The 16,660-nt window shown below is 52.6% G+C and overlaps 2 long non-coding RNA genes across 2 annotated transcripts in view; one reads left to right on the forward strand and one right to left on the reverse strand.

Moving 5' to 3' along the window:
* LOC135425740 (uncharacterized) overlaps positions 1 to 16,660 on the reverse strand; it is a 31,618-nt gene that overhangs the window by 2,196 nt on the left and 12,762 nt on the right. The window contains exon 2 of the long non-coding RNA XR_010435732.1: positions 8,701 to 8,836. This is a non-coding gene — a long non-coding RNA (uncharacterized LOC135425740). The remainder of the gene's footprint in view (positions 1 to 8,700; positions 8,837 to 16,660) is intronic.
* LOC135425741 (uncharacterized) lies at positions 121 to 5,932 on the forward strand. The gene is made up of 2 exons (XR_010435733.1): positions 121 to 322; positions 5,691 to 5,932. It is a non-coding gene; the product is annotated as an uncharacterized LOC135425741 (long non-coding RNA).

Consider the following 16,660-nt stretch of genomic DNA (forward strand, 5'->3'; position numbering starts at 1 on the left):
ACAGAATTATAAGCAACAAGTTCATTTTGACCCCCCAGGCTAAAAAGTTATAATTAGCTCAGGCACCATAAAACTGGCTTTTAATTAAATCAGCCTCGGAATGGAGGGAGTTCTGCGAGGTCCCTCCCTCACTTACATAAGGCAGCTGGCCGGGATGCTGCGGCGCTCCGAGCCCAGGGAACCTTCCGCAGGATTCTCCAGAAAGGAGAGAGAGAAATGGGAAATGGGGGAATTAGGGAGCCCACAGCCAGCCCTGGATCTCACACAGTTGTGGCCTGAGGAGCAATCACCACCACATGACCTGGAAGGATGGTGGGTGTGGGTGAGTCGAGCTGCGTTTTGGGTCCGTGGTGTCCTGGGTTGTGGTGGCAGCAGTTCAGGGGCAGCCCCAACAGCTGTGGCGTGAGGGGCGGTGCAGCCGCGGGGCATCGGTGCCACGCTGGTGGGACCCAGTCCCAAACCACGCCGGGAAGGGCTGGCTCGGAGGACACGGTTTGTACTTTGAAGCCTCCAGATCAGCCAGGCAATGTGTCCCATTACCTGTTGCTGGCATTATACTGGGCTGAGTGTATTCCCCAAAAGCATATGCTGCGGTGCCAAGCGCGGCGGTGCCAGTCTCACAGTTGTCTCTTTCTTCGCACTTTCAAAAGGCTGCAGGAAATGATGACATATGGCACCCCGGCATATGGCATTTTAATCAACACAGGTAAGGCCAGGGAAAACAGAGCCAAGCAGCATTCTCTGGGGAGAGCACCCGCCCTGGTCCCACCGGGATGCTCCGGCTGCCTCCCATCCCTGCGGGTGCTGGGACCGGCGGGTGTGCGCTGCCAGTGCCGCCCCGGCGACACCGCGGGACACTGGTGCTGGGGGATCAAATGAGGTAATTAACAGGCGCCTCCTCATCAACACCAAAGCTGAACTTCTAGCTCTGCAAATATATAATTAAAGCACACTCTCGTAATTATAAAATTCTCTTCCACTCAAGCAAAGGCGGAGGGCTGGCAGGTGCTGGAGTCAGTCCAATTGTTTCCACTCGCTCTCTGTTCCTCTGACGCGCAGCACAGCCCGAGCACAGCAGTGAGGGAGGGGGGTGCTGGGGCTGAGGGCAGAGCTGGGGGCTCATCACTGAGACCCTCATGGCAGAGGCTGTGCCAGTGCCCAGGGCAGGCACCGAAGGCAGCGCTGCGGCCGGTGGAGCCTCGGGAAGGATGAAACCCTCTGGTGCTGTCTCTGACAATGACTAAAGTTGTGAGCAGTTTCAGGAGTCACTGCTGGGAGTGGAGCCTACACTGGATCAGGAAGGACAGGGAAGGCTGTCAGCACAAATACCTTGCATAGACGGGAAAGCAAATGTTGCTATTTTCCCTTAATATCCAAAATTATGTGCAAATGCCACTGCTGTCATATTCTATAAATATTGACTGTTCCCAAAGCCTCCTGCTCAACAGCCCTCCCCAAGCCCACTCCTCCCTCCAGACTGCACACCAAATCATACTGTTCCCTTCCCATGGGCGACAAACAGCAGAAACAAAACCATTGGAGGAATGCAAACACCCAACTAATTATGCCAGACCTGGAGACAGACAGCTGGACAAGCTCCACACACAGGGAGGACACGAAGTGCCAGAGACCACGTGAATACATTTACCTCTGTGAAAGCAACCAGGGGGTGATGGTCACCCTGCAATCCCTGCTTGGATCAAAGGAAAAAGAGCTTTTCATTCCAATGCTGAGCCAGTGAAACTCATGGAGGCTGGGTGGCAGTGGGAGTGCATCGACACCGGAGCAAAGCCTGGAGCACCCACAGCAGCCAGCCGAGCGTGGGTGGGAAGCATTGCCTCCAGAGCCAACCTACCACTGTCCCCAAAATAGCGTGAGGATCGAAGGGGAAGGGCACAGGGAGGTCCATGGATGCCCCCACATGAGCTGGGCTTTCCCCGGCGTGGCTCTGGGGGACAACTGGAGCAAGGATTCAACCCACGTCTGCAGGCAGAACCCACATCCATACCCATGTGGGCTGCTCAAACCACAGCACCGGAAAAGCCAATGGAGAAAATCTCAACCGTGCCAACCTCTTTCTATGCCCTTGTCCCTTCTCCAGGGGAACAATCGCTGCCGAGGATCTTTGCCAAAATTAGTTCCTCTAAGATCTGAGGGATCTTTCTGCTTCTGCACCGAGCAGTGGGAGTGAGCCCACAAATCCAGTTAGTCACAGTCACTGGATTACATCGGACCTTGTCCTTCTGCCTTTAATAACATGATTGTTTGCTGCATAAGGAGCTTTATGTAACTGGGAATCAGGGGTGATCTGCAGGACTGCACAGACTGGAGCTGCCAACCATCCGCTCTCTCTGGGCTTGTGTGAACCTCCTGCTCCCAGACCACACCTGAAAAACAAATAACCTCCTTGCTTTGGCAGTTAAAGGTCTAACCCCCTGTGGGGGTACTCTTGCTGTGGGATTTCAGTCTGATATTCCAGTTTAATGCATGGGTCTGTATCAGAGGTGATGCAGGGATGAAGTTATCCCTGAGAAATGTTTCCCATTCTGCACCTCTCCTCTGAGGACAGCTGCAAGGGGAGATTTTTAGGCACTCCCCTGGCTCCAGGCAGGAGACTACTATGTCCCAAAGCCATTGAGGCTGTTCAGGGATGACTAAGCTGTTACCAGCTCCCTCATCTATGAAAGACAAGCACTTGGAGGCAAAGGCACTGGGTCTGAAGCTGTGCTGCCCACAGCACACACAGAGAGGGCTTGCCCAGCACCATTAAATCTCTGCTTTATCACAGCAGAGCAACCTCCACACTCCCCTCACACTCTCTGCATCCCTTTTTTCTCTGGATTTACACGTCTTTTTAAGTGACTCTGCCCGTCAGCTCCTGCACAGCCGAGGCTGTGCTCCAGTGCAGGGGATGGCACATGGGCAGCATCATTAACGTCTCTAGCAGTGAGTGGTGGCATTTTTGGTGAAGTGCTGATCTTTAAGGACACGTTTGGAGATTTAGCACAGCAACGCAAGTCTGAAATTCCCTTACAATTTTCCAGCAATGGCCCCATGCTGGGAGCTCAGCCGGGTTCCTGAGGAACCTTTCCTTCCCACAAGCAGCCGGACACCTCCCGGCACTGCACCCCTCACCTCACCAGGGCTGGGCGAGCAAAAGGCACTGGCACACAAGAGCCTTTGCATTTGTGCATGGGCAGCCTCAATCCTCACACAGAGTTAATCTGTTTACCATCTTTTAGTTTACCTATCAAGTGCTACAAAATTAATGGATAGCCTTATTGCTCTGCCACTGCCCAGCCTAACTCCCCGGGGCCAGCACAGCCGGCCGACAGCAGGGTGGCATTATTCACACAATTAGGGAAAGGAAGGCAGGTGAAGCTGCCAGAGCAGCTCCTGACTGAAGGCAACTTGCATTGAAAATATCAGGAAAAACACAAGCTCAGCCTCATCCAGCTACCGGAGGAACCACAGTCCCCAGAGCCTGGGTGACCGAGCAGGAGCTGCTGCTGCCCACCACGGCTTCGTGCCTGCCCCAAAACCACACTGGTAGGTCCCACACTGGATACCCTGGACAGTCTTTGCACACCCTGGCTTATCCTGTGGCCAAGACACAACCCTAAGTGCCCCAGTGAGGTACCTGTGGGTGGCACACAGGAACACTGGCAGGGTGAGAGCTGGTGGTTATGGAGCTGGCGGTCACTGGTGCCAGCACCCGACAGTGTGGCACACCCCTGACAGTGCCATAACACCCTCAGTGAGACTTACTGGGTAGATAAATATTCCAGAGACACTCCAGGTCATGTATTTTTCATGAGTTTGTTCTGCTCTGGGGAACTGTACCCTTTAAGAAGATCAGATGCATCTGGAAAAGAAATAATTTTTATAGTGAATAATTTGCTTGAAAAGCTGATTCTGAACATCTCAGTGAAGGAAACACAACTTGGCTCCCTGGAATGATGCTGCAGGGACCTGCCCAGGGGTCAGGTTTGCCCCATGGCTCTGCCCAAGGGGGGGCTGCTCTCCTGGCTGTGAACACCAGCAATTCCTGGAGGAAAGTCCATGTGGAAGCATGCGTTTCCTGCAGATTCCAGGAGTCTTTGGGGAAGAGCACGAGCCCTTTCCAGCCTGGGGGCTGGCTTGGGTAACCCACTCAGTGCTGCTGGAGCTGGATCCACGCGGATTCACAAGAGGCAACTTTGGGATCCTGGTGAAACAGCTGGCACAGTATTTATTATTGCACTGGGTTTCAACCATGGATTTAGATATTGATGGAGTCTGCGCCTCCAAGCAAAGAGTGCTAATTAGCACCCGGAACAGAGAGCCAGCTTTTAATTAAACACAGCTTAGTGAGAAGGACCTGTTAGAGATATCGTGCCTTGTCTGAGAGGGATGCGTGCAGGAGGATTTTGGAGCAGGACTGAGTCTGGCAGGGCACAAGGCACTGGGACGGGGGTCCCACAGCGGGACAGGGTGGAGGTGGGGGGCTGCCACCCTCCTGGGGGAGCCCCAGGCTGGGCACCTGCATTGCCAGGGCCAAGCAGAGCCTTGGGGCTCCTGCTGCTGACACCCTGGTCTGTCCTGCCCACACTGCCTCCTCCACCAACCACCGGCTCGTTCCTGCCGTCGCAAATAACCAAACAAGCTGCACGGAGAAGAGAATAATATTAATATTAAAAAGGCATTTATAGTTTTAATCAAGCTTTGGGGGGAAAAGACAGCTTAACATGGCACTTTACACAGTTGATAAAATGTTTGACATTTACTGGTGCCTGTAATGAATCTTGTCTCAATTTTCTCTTTTAAAATGCCACTCCAGATACTCTAACTATCTGTAGGGTTTAAAAAGCACTTATCCAACAAAGCGTTATCACGGCGGAAAATATGAAAGGGCGGCTCGGTGGAGCAGCACCAGCTCTGGGGATTGCTGGCATCCCAGTGGGCACTCTGTGGGGTGGGTGGTGGAGGGGAGAGCCAGGGCGGCTCCACAGCCCCAGTGCAGCCCAACCCACCCAAACACCCCTGTTTTCCCACCGGCCACAGCACGCGAGGCTCAGCCACGGACCAGCCCCGAGCGCCCGGGGTACAGCAAACCCAAAGGCTTTGGAGGTGGAGGAGGCTGGAAGTTTACTTTGTCCCAAAAGAACAGACCTTGGCTGCCAGCGCTACCCGCAGCAGGATGGCACGTGGGCTTTGGGTGTTATCAGGGAACCGCAGCTCTCCCGTGCAAACAGAGCTGCTGCTCCATGGGCGCTGATCCGAGGAGCGTTCCTGCTCCTGGAAGGACACTGCGGAGGGAAGTATCAGCAGTGAACACAGGCAGCTGCTGGCCCGGGCTTCCCTTTGAACAACCACTCCAATGTCCTCTGCTTTTCCCTTTTTTCTTCTCTTTTTTTTTTCAGAGGGAAGAAATGAATTATTCTATGGAAGTTAGTGCCTGTCTCAGGAGCCTGGTATAGAAAATTAGGTTTTAATAGCTTTGAGATTGAGGCTCTTTAGGTCAATAGGACAAGATTCAGACAGTGAAATCACAGGCCCATAAAGGGGAAAAAAGCAAATATTTTGTTAGTCATCAGAGAGTCACAGTCCAAAGATAGCAGGCAGGAGCTTAAAATACCGCTGTGCTCGTCAGCTCCCGAAGTGTTTAGTCATAAGCTCCTTTTTTCTCTTGTTGTCTCTCTCTATATTAGCTTTGGGAATGGAGCATTTGGCTTTCTGTCCTCGGACGTGCCTGGGAATTCCTCAAGTTACCGCTGGAATTGGAAAGTTTGCTCTGAACCAAAAGCACTTGAAGTCCGTGAGGTGCTGCAGAGAGAGGAGCCACTAACTCAGCTGGCACTTCACATCACTCAGGATGGAGAACCTCCAAAGAAGTTCTGCCTACAGCACTGGAATTATTTGACTCATTATTAAAGGGATGAATGGGTTATAATTATTCTTAATTTCCTATTCAGAGCTCATTACCACCCCTAAGAAGGGTAGGTGGGGAGCCCTTGAAATCCGGCAAGTTACTTTAAATATTCATACAGCTGAGAGAAACTTCTCATGGTTTGGAGCTGTGACAGGGAAATGGTCCAAATGGGCTGGGAAGCTTCCCCCCATGGCTGCTGCTCCCCGAGGGAGCATCCCAGCCCAGTGTTGCTGTACCAGTCACTCGGGGCTCAGCAGCCCATGCTGGCAGTAGCACCAGCCCAGCATTAGGAGCTAAGACATTGCTAAGGGACCACCCACTGGAGAGCACACATCCCTAACACATGGAAATATCACATTGCTTTAAGTATTGTGCCCAACGCCTGCCCTCCAATCAGTGCCCAATTTCCTTCCAAGGATAAAGCCGTGCGTTATTTTTGGCTGACCACTCCAGCTCGGGGCACTCTAATTTTCCCCTGTGCACTCAGAGGACAGACACTTCCCGTGATGCCTCAGAGCAATGACAGAACAAGCACATTCCTAATGGCTGGCAGAGCCGTACAAAATATATTAAATGTATTAACTTTGGCACTTGCCGGGTCTCGGGAGGAGCTCTTGGAGCTGCTCGTCTGCTTCGCCTCTGCTCCCCTGGTTCCTTTCTGCTCTCCCCTTCTGCTTGGAAAATTCTCTGTCCCCAAACTACAGCTGGCTGGAGGTCACCGACATTTGCCGGCAGCTCGTCTGTGCCCCACCGGGAGCCGCCCGTGCCCGCCCGGCGAGGCTGGCAGATGGCACTGAGCCATCCCGTGCCGCAGAGCAGCTGAGCCAGCCCGGCAACCCCTGGGCTGGGAGATGCTCATCGCTCCCAGGGGCTCGCATGACCCCAGAGCCAACTCACGAGCAGAGCAGGGAGCACGGGAATGTGTCCAGGACAACACGACCAACTGCTCTTTTGGCTCAGGAACACCCAGATGCTCAAAGCCTGGCCGGGACTCACTGCGGGCTAAGCTGCCGGGAGGCTCTGGGAGGAGCCAGGCGAGGGACGAGGCGAGTGGGAAAACGCCTTCTTGTCCCCGTGCGGGACGAACCGGCCGGCTGCCGGGCAGTGGAGCTGCAGTGCAGGACACCCCCACCCAGGGATGCCTGGCAGGGAAATGCCAGGGCTCCTCCACCACCTGCCCGGGGGAGAACCGGAGCTGGCACTGTCCACGGAGTGGCTGCCCATGGCAAACCCAGCCACGGGGGAAGAGCTGCCCAGGGCTCACTCCCTGGCCACACGCAGCCTGGCATTTGATTACACTGTCAGTAAAAGTGCTGGAAGATCACCCCCTGAATGGCACGTGCCATGTGGGCTGCTGCTGCCAGAATGGGAAAACTGCCCTTTGTTCTTCACAAATAAATCCGAGGGAAAGCCCGTTCTGAGCAGGCAGCGTTCTCTGGGGACTGCCGAGGACTTCGCAGGCATTGCCATGAATAACAGTTTATCTACAGGGTTTTGTTGAAAATGAAGCCTCAGATACAGCCTCAAATTATGGGGATGCTGTGAAAATGGCTTTATAAACTATTGCTTTTTCCTCTCTGAGCAGCAGCAAAGTACAGGCCACACAAAAGCCAGCCGAGACTCTGAATGTCATAAATAAGTCAGCAGAGCTGATAAAAATAAAGGATGAAATATAATTCAGCCTTTCAGTGACAGATCCCATCTTAGCCATGATATAGGGTCTGTTGAGACTGTCATTGCTTCAGGAAATTAAAGAATGAGCCCATTAGTGAGGATATTTAAAGATGTTCATATTAAGATTATGACTTCCCAGACTCAGCCTGAGCAGGGAACTCACTCGATTCCAAAGTCATTTTTCACAGTCCTTTTTCAGTCCTTCCCCTGAACTCCCAAAAGCTGCCATGAGGGGTCGTGGCACAAGGAGGGAGTGGGTGACAGCACCCAGTTCAGCTTGTCCATTGCCATGGAATACCTGTCCAGAACCTCAAGAGATGGTGCATGTGAGGGGGCACCTGGTCCTGAGAGAGGGATCCCTAACCACTGCCATGTGCCATTTCTTGGCACCACCACTCCTTGCACACACATATGTGAGCATCTCCACTCTCCCTGGACTCCTGGAGCCAGGAGCAGTTGCTGCCTTTTGCTTCCACTCCTGCCTGACCAAGCAAACACAGATACTGGCAACAACGGAGCCAATCACATCATAAAAGTGGCTGAGGGACGGAAAGGAGCTGCAGGAAAGAGGAGGAATGGGGAGCACCCGTGGCCTGGGATGGGACTCGTGGATGCCTGTGCCTCGTGGATGGCAGGTAGAAGAGAAAAGCAGCAGTAAAAAAAGGTGAAGGTTCTAGTCCTGGTATGTTGAAAAACTGATAGATAATTGTAATTAGCTTTCAGAATTTTTAATTATAGAAGGGGTATAAATAATCACAAAGCGCAGCTTCGCTAATGAGAGTCCTTGTGCTCAGAAACACGGGGATGCATTTGTTAGGGAGACTTTGAAAGCTCTGCTGTTAATTAGGTGTCTCACAGCCAGCAGGGTTTCAGGAGAAGGAGAAACATGTATACATTTAAATCAGGCTCATTGTGAGAGGTACCCAACATCAATTATGGGATAGCAGGGTGCTAAAATGAACGCTATTTGTAATTAGGGAGTGGATCTGAAAGGCAGAGAAGAGCCTTTGCTTCCCCTCAGGTGTCTGTCAGAGGTGTTTAACGTTGGTCAGGACACAGGAGGAGATGTGACCTGCCTTCCTCACACTGGAGAGCATCCCACGGCAGTGACTTACCTTCCTCATGCTGGAGAGCATCCCATGGTGATAACCGTGCACTGCAGAACATCTCAAGGCATCCCTTGGCAGGCTGGGATGGATCAGAGCTGCTGCTGGACGTCACTGCTGGGGTTTGTAGAGCCCTGTGCCACTGCTTTTATTGGCAGGGAAGCAGAAGGGGAGGGGGAAGGCTTGATTAGTTTAATTAAGCATGTGGAAACAGATTGCAATTCCCCACCCACAAAACCCAACACAGCATCTGGGGAGCTGCTGGCCCTGCTCTGGCCCACACCCAGGACTGAAGGGAGGTCCAGCCTCCCCATGATCCCCCATGGATGCACAAAATAAAACAGCAGCTAAAGGGAGCGAGTGAGGACGTTTTCTCCTTCCACTTCATTTCTGGGGCCACCTGGTGTGTTTTCTTGCTGGTCATAAACAAGCAGAAAAGAAGATGACAAAGGCTGGGAGATACTTTCTGAAGTTGCGTCTGTTTTTGTCTGCTCCCAGAGCAGTGGTAAGCTCAGACCCCAAGGTCGATCTCCACTGTCCTTCCTTACATCTTCTTTTTTGGTTACAAATTTTAAGCTCTGACACAGGAGTTTATGCAAGTAATTACGTTTAGCTGGTATTTGGCTAAATCTAATGAAGCAATGATAAACAGCTCAGCGTTTTCTTCCCTGATGACTAATGAATATTAATTTCGCTGTCAAAAAAGAACCTCTGCTCATTGCAAAAGATTAGATTCCCTTGCTAAAACTTGGGGAGGGGGTAAGAAGTTCACCAGATAGGATGGAGTTTTGGGAAAGCCTGCATCTGCTCCTGTATGTGGAGCAGCAGGCTGGGTTTAGGTACCTTCATGAGGAATGGCTGTCAATCACCATCTGACACAACTGTCCTTATTTTTTTGGCAGAAACCCACCTGAGCATGAGCTGTGAGGACACATCAGGCTCTGCATGTCCCACAGTTCAGGCAGCAGTGACCTCAGGAATTCCCCTCCGGGGGTGCCTTTGGCAGGAAAAGGGCCCAAAAGTCTTCTACAAGTTATTTTCCTCATAGCATGTGGCTCCCCCTTTCTGGCACTTTCTTCTTGTGTTTTCAAGCCAAACAGCAAAGCCCTGCCCTGCAGGAAGATCCAAGTTCTTCACCTTCATGGCTGGGTGTTAATCTGCCACTTGATGGTCATTTTTAGCAGCGTGGGAAACGTGGTGCTGTTGCCACCCCAGGAACCCTGGGACTGGACATGACCCTGCACTCCAGCGTTTCGTGGGATGCTCCTGCTGCTGGCTGCATGGCAGCCCCACAAGTTTGGGGTGCTCATCCCAGCTCGCCCCCCGTGCTGCTCCCTGCTGCTCAGAGCCACGTCTCGGTGCCAGCATCGTGTTGAACTGTTTCTAACTTTAAGCAGCTCGTGGGCTGCAGTGAAACACAGTTTGCACATGATGCGAGGGGAGCCGTGTGGCTCCTCCCGGTGAGGGGGCAGCGTGAAAATGAGTCTGCCTGGGTGGGTGAGGGGCAGCAGGACCCAGGTGGCCGCTGTGGCCCCCAGCAGGACCCCGGCACGATGAGGTTTGCCAAGGCTTCTCCTTCCAGCATGCTGCCGGCTGGCAGCCCTGCACCCAGGAGGGAGTTGGATCTTCTTCTTCCCAGCAGCTGCTCTCAACAGCCCAGTAGGATGTGTTGAGTTTCTTGACGTTGTTCTTAAGCATCAGCACCCTGTGCCCGAGGCTGTGCCAAGGGCTGGGGAAGCAGCCTGAGTGCAATGGGGTTCAGGACTTCTGTTTCAAGGGGCACAGAGGGACCAAGGCAGCTCCTGGGCGCCTGCATCCTCCCTCTTGACTTCTTGGCAAGGTACCAGGAAGCTCCCACAGGAACACACCCAAGCCAAGGCTGTGGAAGGGGCTGGTGAAACAGTGTGAGGGTTTACAGTGAAAACAGATGCTAAACTCTGATTTTGGCAAAAGGAAGCATCTCCAGCATCTGCTCAAGAAGATGCCCGGGTTGGGGAACGTGGGAGCTCCCAGAGCCCAGCAATGCTTAACGAAGCTCATCTTTCCTGTTCATCCTTGTGCAGCTCAGAGACAACAGGAAAGGCACTGACGAGTTCACCCACTGACTGGTTTAAAACACTCCAACGTGCTGAACCGTTTGCCCGCATTGTGCAACTTTGTTCTTCCCGATCCAACTTCCCAGCGGCGCTGCCGCCCACCCTGCTCTGTACTTCAAACCTGCTCGTCTGTCCAGAGCCGGGCTGGGAAAGGGATGAGAGCAGTGCCTGCTCTGCCACTGACGGTACGACTGAGCATTCCTTAGAACGAGAATGAGGGGGAGAGGAGAGGGTATTCTTCCGTGTGCAAATACCGCCTGAGTTCAGATTCAAATAACATTGTAGCAAATCTGCAGCACTGGAGATAAAAATGGTAATGAGTTTTAATAGTGTCCTTTGATTTCCACTATTGAAATCCACTCCGGGAGGCTGATACTGTATCAGGAGATGTTAGATCCCTGGTCACACATAAGGCAGCTGTACAGCTTCTGGGGTGAGGGAGAGGCGATGGCGAGGCTGCTGCTGCTGCTTTGGAGCATCATGGCTGTGGTGAGAGCAAAGAGCTGAGAGAGGTGCCCATTAGAGCAGCCATGCAATTAGTCCAGCTATCGATTGTTAATATGCTTTTAATCAATAACCTGGGCAAAGCCAGGAGCTGGATTGATATTGCAAGGGTGTGCAGTATCCATAAAATTGTCATCTGAGCATCCAGGGAGGTGAGCTGCTCCTCCACTGCTGATTAGCTGGACAAGGATGTAATCGGGCAGGGAAAGGCAGGAGGCGATGCCAGGTTATTCATTCCCAAGTGCATGTCCCTGCCCAACACACAGACTCCCACCAGCACCAGCTCCCTTCACTGCAGATCAGCATTCCAGCTAATTGTGCATGTCCACGCAGGCTCTTCAGTGTCGACATCCAGGACTGGCACCTGTTCCCTGAAACTAAACTCATTCTGACACTGCTGATCAATTAACGATCTCGCTCCCCCTCACGTGAGCAGCCACAAGTCCAGACAGACTCACGGGGTTGGGAGGGAATTGCTTCTGCAGCCCTGCAGGTGGGAAGCACCTTAACCCCAATTTCACGGAAGGATCCGTGGCCTCACCCTGAAGCCAGGTCACGTCACGGCCACGAGCAGCCCGAGGCCACGCTGACAAACCTCACTTCTGCCAAATGGAGTTCTCTCCTGCGGTGGGGCCGTGCCTGCCGGGAGCGCAAGGCCAGTGCCCTGGGCTCTGGATGAGCCCTGTGTGCTCACGAGGAGCCATCTGGGTCAAATAGCAGGAGGAAAGCTCAAAACCTCTTTTTTTTTCCTCTCCGAGAGCTCAAGGGCAAAATTTGAACATCAGAGGCAGGGACACGTCTTCCTGGGCTGATTTGTGAACATCTTGTTGAGACATCCAGGATCAGATCTGAGAATATTTTAGTGATGCAGAGAGTGATTCAGAGTCATCCGGGTTATCCCCCCTCGCTGAGGGTGCGATTGAAATGTTTGTGGCTGAATATCACCCGGGAAGAGCTGAGCAGTCACGCCGGCACGCAGACTGTCATGTTTATATCCCAGGATCTCCTCAGCCTCGCAGCAAAGCTGAGAGGAGCATCCATCATTTTCATACTCGTGCTCTGCGCTGTGGAAGGGCTCCCTCACCCAGCACCGCTCCTGGATCCGACCCAGCTGCTCCGGGAGGATGGTGCACAGCCCTTCACTGGCTTCCCATCCAGCATGTCCGGCCAGGAGGGGTGAGATGCTTGTGGGAAAGGCCAGGAATATGCTGTGGCTCAGGAAAAGCAGATCCCTGTGGTTTTTACACCAGAAGTTTTAAGTACAGGAGGTTAAATTCTGGAGCCCGGGAATGTGGCTCAGCCCGGGGGCCAGAGGACCATGGGATCTTGAGGATGGCTGGCTCTCCCCAGCTCCCACCCCGGGGCTCCTCTGCCTTGGCAGCACCCTGGCTGTGCTGGAGCCAGCCGAGCAGGAGCAGCTGCCCAAAGGAATCTCCGAGCACCTTTCCAGTGGGTCCTGTTTGCTTCCTGGCTGCCGGCGCGCGCGGATGAAACGGCGCCTCGTCTCTTCCCTCGGCGCTAACCAGCTGCCCAAAGACAAACTGGCCTCCCTTGGGGGGCACATTAGAAATGCTTAAGCAAATTAGCCATAAATAGAAAATGTAACATATGGGGCTGTAGATAATGTTTCATTATAAATTATCATATTCACCAGGGAGATACGCCTCTTCCCTTCACACCAAAGACTCTGGGTTTCTTCTTCTGTGCAGATTTTGAGTTTCTTCTTCTTTTTTTTTTGTTGCCTTTTTTTTTTTTTTGGGTAACTCTTTCTGACAGAGATTGGACTCAGTAGTTGATTTCCTGGGTGCAGAAACTGGGATATGTGGCTCACTTCTGCTGCAAATCCTCTCAGATTTAAAATTCCCTCATTAAAAAAAGAAAATAAGCAAATACAGTCCTGATGAAAGGTGCCTGAGCGGAGGCCCTGAGGATTGAATGGGGCTGTTTATCCATTGCAGAGCTGCACCAAAGACAGCAAGACTGCTCCCTGCTCTGTGCCCAGCCCTGCTGGTGCTGCAGCACCAGGGCCCCAGCTCTCAGCCACATGGAAATCAGGCACTTTCCAGACCAAGAATGCCCACGATATATTCCCTCTGTACAGCTGATCTCTGAAATTTCCTTCTCCTGCTCAGGCTGAAGGGCTCAAGAGGAATCTGCCCAGTGCAGGTGCATCTCCTTGGGAGCCCATCAATCATCCCAACACCATTCAGCGACTGGGGACCCTGGTGAGCAGCACAAAGCTCCTCCCTCCTTGAGCAAGTTCTAGAAAACTGTGTTACTATTCATCCACCTACAGAGTCCTCCAGGGAACAGGCTCCCCAGACAGCTCAAAATTCATCTTCCACATCTTGAAAATTGACTGGTTTGGTGCTTTCTTCTGTTTTACTTATAATCCTATAGGGTTTTTTCCACCCTGATCCAGAAACAAGTTCCCAGTAGCCACCTGGAAGGTCCCATCTTGCTCCAGGAAGGCATTTCTTTCCTTGCTGAAACCACCCTGGGCTGACCTCCACCAAAGCCTCAATCCTCATGCAGATGGCAGCAGAAAAGAGACTCTTTTCCCCAAAATACTATTCTATATGTAAACACAGACTGTGTAGGCAGAAGCCACAGCACAGGAAATAGTTTCTACTCTACACCTCTAGGTGTATATGGATGTTGGTCTCCCAAGAAACAGAAACTGAGCCCATTTGAAGCACTTCATGTGCTTACAGATGCAGAGATTTACCTGCTGTAATTGCAGAAATCTTGGCACTTGCACCCTGGAGCTAATTGATGTCATCAAAGCACTGAACGAGCCCTGATTTTGGTAGTTACAGTCCCACCTGGCACCTCCGCCTCTCCGTAATAACCACAGGCTTAAGGGAAAGGGAATGTAGAAATGAACATCTGTTGCAATGCAAATATTTGGGAGGATGGTGGCAGCTCCTACTGGAGATGTTTCCCTGCCTGGTTGCATGTGCAACACGTCCACTCCTGGATTGGCAGAGTCTTCCTCTCCTGCCAGCAGGATGCAAAGCACTGGAACACACGTGCTGGTGGGATCCTGTCCTTCCCAGGACCAAACTGAACCTGGCAGGGTGGGATGTGGCTGTGCACAGAGCGGGTGGGATGCTCTCCCCGTTGTCCCTTCCCTGGTGTGCTGTTGGGGTGGATTTGCAGCAGTTCCTGGTGGCACCGAGGGGTTTAGTGGATATCCCCTTACACTGGGGACAGGTGACTTAACTGGGTCAGCTGGCTTTGCTCTGCAAAGGCTTAAAGCTCCACATCAGCTGCCTCAGTGAGTCTCTTGCAAACTTCAAAACAGAAGGAAAAAAAATCTTCAGATTTAGCTGGAATTTCATTCTTGATGGAACCCGGGGAAGACACGCCCTTGCCTTGGCATTGCTGAACAGAGAAGGTCTCTGGGTGCTGGGGGTCTGGCCTTTCTCCCCACAGGATGCTCACATGGCACTGGGGCTGGAGGGGACCCAGCAGTGCCTGCCTCATCCCTCTGCATTGCCCTCATCACTCCCAGAGGAAGACAGAGTTGCTATCAGAAGACCCAAACACAGGGTTGCTTCTCTCCAGGATCATCCCTGTTCCTCAAGGCTTTACAGACCCTCACAAGGACCTCGGAGTGTGGTGACAGTGGTGGGGCCAGAGTCCCTATTAAATTACCTTTGCACATCCCAGCTGGAAGCAGCATCTGCCACAGCTCACAAGGCTCAGAGAAACTTTCTGCCCAAGGAAACACTGACCTTTCCCACAGAGCAGCAGAGCATGAGGACTAGTGGAGCTGTGCCCTCCACAGCCAGCTGAGAGACGAGCATCCCACAGATCAGCTCCGTCAGTTAAAATAAACAACAACCCCAACTATCCCTGCCAGGGCTGAGCTCCGGCTTATTGTTCCAGTCAAAAAATAATTATTGCCCTGAGGCCTTGGAGATAAAAAAAGTGGAAAAGGAACAGCAAAGGCAGCAAGAGGGAAGATCTGGAGCAGTGATTCCCTCACCAGCGCTGGGCCCTGATGCTGGATTCCTGTAGGCACAGGAAGCGAGGCACAGCCAAGGACAGGAGCCACAGCCTACCTGGGTGTTTGATCCCCTCCTTCACTCCCTGCCAACTTGTGACTTTTATAGCCTTTGGCTTGGACTTTTTTTCTTAAAAACAAATCCATGGCTCATTTTCCTGCTGTGGCACGATCTGCTCCGTGTAACAAGATGGACAAACACAAAGGTGATCTGGAGCGTGGGGCAGCACAAGCCCTTGCCAGCAAACCCTCCAGAGCCAAAAGCATCAGAGCCCTAACCCTGGGGGAACAGGGGAGGGAGGCACCACTCTCCAGACACCTCAGCTCTCCTCTGAACGCTCTGGGGTGGGTGGTGATGCCCTGGGCACACAGAATTTCAACCAGGCAGGAAAAAGAGGCAAAATCCGTCTGCTCTGTGTGCCTGGGATTAATATTTTTCTACTCCCAGCCAACACTTCCACGCAAAGGGGCCGCCTTAATATTAAGGACACAGGAGGGAGGTGGCAGGGCCGTGGGCCCCCTCGTGCTGTCCCTGGGCAGCTCCAGTGGACACAGCACACACTTCCAGGAGCGGAGCGGGCGCGGCTCCCGCACGTCTGCGCAAGGCAAACACAGATTATGCCATTTCTTCAGGCCTTTCATTCCACACGTCATTTTTTCTATCTAAGTATAGGTTTACACGAGAGGTAATTACCATCCTTTCACAGCTCTTAGTGCAGAGCAAAATGAGACGGAGTATTACATTCGTAATCTAATCGTAAATAAAAAGGGCCGTAATAACCCCCAATTAGCACATTAAAGTGTGTCAAGGACTCATTTTACCACTCCAGTGTAAACAAGACCCCCAGAAACACCTGACATTGCTGAGGCAGCACCAGTGGGTCCCTCCTCTCCCTCCCAGAACCAAGTTATGCAACACCCTGAACACCAGCCCTTAGTTGGAGTCAGGCATGGATTTTTCATGAGGATAAATTAATCATGGGCAATTCTGTTCCCTCTGCCAACACATCTGGTGTTGGACAGAGAGGAGGGGGCTGGAGTCTTTCTTTCAGGCTGCCGGGGCAGCATCACTGGCTCCCATTGGCAGGCTGTGGGGAAGCAAATGGACACAGCCAGGAAGCAAAGGGGTGGCATAAAGATGAAGGTCAGAAATGGCCAGGAGCCCATTGCTGCTCTGAGAGTTAGGCACTGAACACAGTGTTGGATGAAGAGCGTCTTCTCCCAACACTCCAGGGTGAGCAACTGCCAAGGTGGGGCTGGGCATGGCCCCCACCCTGGGGCCATGACCAACAGTGTGTGTTGGCCACCCAACAGGAGGTACCAGTTTTTCTGTAAGCACATGGAAGGCGAATGGGCT

This window comes from Pseudopipra pipra, chromosome 22 (assembly GCF_036250125.1).
Source record: "Pseudopipra pipra isolate bDixPip1 chromosome 22, bDixPip1.hap1, whole genome shotgun sequence".
In the NCBI taxonomy this organism is placed as follows: domain Eukaryota; kingdom Metazoa; phylum Chordata; class Aves; order Passeriformes; family Pipridae; genus Pseudopipra; species Pseudopipra pipra.